Raw genomic sequence first — 4,301 nt, 5'->3', positions numbered from 1 at the left:
TAAATTGTACCTCTTATGTCTGTTGAAACAATCACAGTAGCGTCTGATCCGTCGAGGTGAGAGCTCTGATTCGTCCGGGATTCCCAGGGTACGTCCAGAAGAGAAGTTGGCGAACAGGGTCGTAGTCAAGGCTCCACGGGCTACCAGCGTCAAGAGAGGGAGTCTTGTGTATGAGATATTCCTAAGGTTAGAAGCGTACACTGCTCGTCTACTGTGATCCGCAACAGCATGAACTCTTCTACAACAATCAGATAGATGAATCAGTACATTAAAGACATAATACAAGAAATCTATCTGAAGAAAATGCCTGTTTTAGTCTCTCATTTTTTTGGAGGGGGCGTGGGTACAATTATCACAAATTGATATAAACAACAGAAATGCTTTGATGGATACCATAATACAGACAAACGGGATGTACACATGAGGAAACATCCGCCAACAATAAAATATCATACTCTCGGGTGAAAGAAACTGCGTTGGTCAATCGAAATACTGGAACGCATTTTGTTTTTCTGAAAGAAAATGTTCAAAACTCGAATTAAATTATGAAAAACTATTTCAAAAAATGCGATGATGGTGAGAGGGAAGAGATGGGGAGGGAAAGGAGGTTGAAGGGGTAGAGTGCTGAAGTACTTGGTTCGTGCTCATGTGGCATGATGCTCTTACCTCCCAAACTCCATCGCAAGTTCCCTAGTGGGATCCGCGGGTGCGTGCAGAAGAAGAACAGACGTGTGCAGAAACAGAGGAGGAGAAAGACAGACAAAATAAAACGTTAGGAGGAGGCATGTTATTTCGTCGCAAGTTAAAATATGGTTTCGTTGCATATCACCTGAGAAATGTACGTCCTACTGATGTTGAGGGAGCAATTCGCCTGCGCAGCAACAGGATAATAACTGGATGGAAACAGCTACTAAAATAATCTTGGGTTTCTTTTTATAGCCGTCAGGCTCTTGACACTGTTGTGTTATTTACATACTAAATTTGATTTTATTCGTCTGTTTTATCTTTTAATGTGGCGCCCAGCGTACCTTAAGAAACGTGTGCATATGTTGTCCATCAATCAATTGTATTATGGCATGTCAATCAATTCACACACGACTTGAATCGTTCTGTATTTACGTTACGACAAGGCATTATTAAGGTGCCTTGGGAAGCCCGAATTAATATTGCTCGTTACCATGGTTACAGTATTCAAAACGTTGTAAAATTCTTTCCACAATTTTAGTTTTCTGTCAATTTCTGCAAATATTTCTCCTTTTTTTTGGATAGATTAACAATTAACTATAGCAATAGTCTCATCCAGATCTCTGTAAGATACCCACACTCAAGAGTCAAGGGACACGATGGGTTAAGAAAACAAAGGTGAAAACAAACCAAAACAAAGCATGCAAAGCCTCTTTCGTGCTGAAGCCAGATTTTTTTTTTTATAGAACATGTCATAAATATAATTATCCGTTCGTCTGTCTCTCTAGTTTGTCACGTCTACATGAAAAGAAATCGAAGATCTGTAGAAACATGAAGAAATATTCAAATTTGTTCTTACAAAAAAAAAAAAAAAACATTTGATGAAGCCCCCACAACGACACATGAATGGCTTATTCGATGTTTAAAAGTCATACAAGGAAGTTTAAAAGGACATACAAGCTCCAAATAATCATATGTTAAGCGAACATTTTCTACATCATAGACAATCAAGACATTATCTTTCTTCCAAGTTAAAAGCATAAGATAAATTGAAATAGCTTTATCAAATACCACATTGCAATCAACTTAGGAATCTTGAACGTGAACTTGAACTTGAACTTGAACTTTATTCTGTTTCATTTAAAAGCATATCATTTGAACAATGACAAACTGAGGACAGGAAACGAGTACATGAACATGCATACATAACATATAATAACTATAAATGAAACATGGAAACTATAAAAGAACGGAGTCTTGTCAGGGTAATTCCCAACAGAAATAATAATGGGAAACAATATTGCTTTACGATCAAGACATAGGATAGGGGAAAATATTACCAAAAAACGACAAACATACACAAAAATTACATTTCCATTGAAGAATTAAGTAGTAGTGCGTAGTCAACCCCTAGAAAACAAAAACCATAAAATTATCTATAATCATAGTGTATTTCATAATGACTACTCTTACTTTCTAATAATGTCTTTTAAGATTGATTTTTCTTTAAAAATGTTTGTAGTTGGAGAATTTATAACTGTATCTGGTAAAGAATTCCATAATGAGGGTCCAGTGTGTCTAAGTGTGTGCATTGCATACATCTCATATTTACTACTAATTCGAGTATTATGACTATGAACTTGATCATTAGATTTAAACATACCAGAAATCATTTCAGGTAACAAGTTCATTTTATGTTTGAACATAATTTTACATAATAATATTAAACTTATTCAATGGATATATATTCAAAACATTCATTTTCAGAAACAAAGGCATTGACGGCGCTTTATGATGCGAGTTTGTACAGAATCGAATTGCTCATTTTTTAAATATAAATGTGTCGTGTAAATTTGATTGATGAGTATTTGCCCATACAGCATTACAATAATTCAAATAAGATAAAATTAAACTGTCATATACCAAAATCAAAACCTTCGCTGGTAAAATACCTTTTAGTCTGTTGATTACTCCATATTTCTCGAAATTATTTTATTTATGTTTTTTTCCAGTTCAAATTGCAATTAATATAAACCCCTAAAAATTGTGTACATTTAACTCGAGGAAATGTTACATCATTCATTTTTACGCCACAAAGTTTCAAATCTGGAATCTTTTTCTCCCCTTTAAAAAAGTACAAATAATTTGATTTTTCAGTATTTACAACTAATCTGTTATCACAAACCCATTTTGACAATTTGAATAACTCATTATTCAAATTATTTATTATTTATTTACCATTCAAACAGTAAAGTAGAATCATCTGCAAATGAAATGAATTTAATCACACGTGAAATATTGCACATATCATGAATAAATATCATGAATAACAATGGCCCTAATATGGAACCCTGGGGGACTCCACGTAAAACGTCACATGTATCCAATAAAGTATCTTTATATAATGTAACTTGTGTCAGATTGTTCAAATAACTCCTAAACCACTTTAATAGACGACCTCTAATACCATAACAATTCAGCTTTTGAATCAATATTTCATGATTTATAAAATCAAAAGCTTTAGATAAATCAAGAAAAATACCAATAACATGCAAATTATCATTTAACGCAGTAAGAATACTATCTTGCAGATCGACAAGAGTCATTTCAGTTGAAAAATTAGTGCAAAATCCAAATCAAGAATTACATAAGATATTGTTGTATTACAAAATACATATAAGCGGTTATATACAATCTTTTCAAGGATTTTAAGAAATGCTTATCTTGGTTTTTTTTTAAATACTGGAATAACAATGCAACTTTCAATTTTATTGGAACAATTCCTGCTATTAATGACAAATTAAATATATGAGTTAAGGGCTTCAACAATAAATATATAACTTGCTTTCAATCGAATCTCAGAATAATAACTCGTCATTTGGTCAAAAAGTTGGTAACGATGTACTTAATACTTAATAAAAAGACTATTAACAACCTTTTGCGGCTAAGTGACAAGATACTTACCGTGAACGCATGAATTATGGAAGAGTAGAAAGAGGAAAGTTGCGGCAATGGCTGCTGTAAACATCTCAACTTTGCGATCTTCAACTCAACACAAACGAGAAGACATCAACCATGAAAGGAAAAACACGCTGATTTTCCTCAATGTGTCTTAGTACCTCAACCGATTCACTGCTCGCAGTGTTTAGTAAATGGCTAGTGAGGTTGATGCATCCTCTTACCGATAGGACCTTCTTCTTGTTGAGGTGTTCAAAGACAATCTGATACTTTAGGCGTATGGTCACAGGTCTTTATCTCGAATAGAGCTTTTGGGTATAGGATGGATAGACATTTGGATGGCACGCACACCTGGGAAACTGGGCGTATTGCTAGTTAAAATGGGGAAGTGGGAGATAACTTACTTTTGTTTCATACCGGAGTGAAATTGGACCTACTGCTAGGTAAAATAGGGAAGTGGAAGAATATTTGCTTTCGTTTCAAAGCAGAATGAAACTTAATCTACTGCTAGATAAAATGGGGAAGTGGGTGAATAATTATTTGCTTTCGTTTCAAAACAGAATGAAACTGGACGTGTTGCTAGGTCAAATGGGGAAGTGTGGAAATATTATTTATCCTTTTAAAAGGGAAAGAGGAATATCATAGCAGGAAAATGTGGT

The 4,301-nt window shown here is 34.2% G+C and overlaps 1 long non-coding RNA gene across 1 annotated transcript; it reads right to left on the bottom strand.

Moving 5' to 3' along the window:
• Window positions 1-208: 208 nt before the first annotated feature.
• Window positions 209-3,870, bottom strand: LOC139729159 (uncharacterized). The gene is made up of 3 exons (XR_011710854.1): window positions 3,649-3,870; window positions 667-690; window positions 209-238 (listed from the first exon to the last, which is right to left on the bottom strand). It is a non-coding gene; the product is annotated as an uncharacterized lncRNA (long non-coding RNA).
• Between the last annotated feature and the right edge of the window lie 431 nt (window positions 3,871-4,301).

The sequence above is a fragment of the Diadema antillarum genome, unplaced genomic scaffold (genome assembly GCF_040938485.1).
Source record: "Diadema antillarum isolate AM-2024a unplaced genomic scaffold, OU_Dant_1.0 scf00000020, whole genome shotgun sequence".
Taxonomy (NCBI): domain Eukaryota; kingdom Metazoa; phylum Echinodermata; class Echinoidea; order Diadematoida; family Diadematidae; genus Diadema; species Diadema antillarum.
Note: the sequence above shows the minus strand (reverse complement) of the source record. Positions and strands in the feature narration are given on the sequence as shown.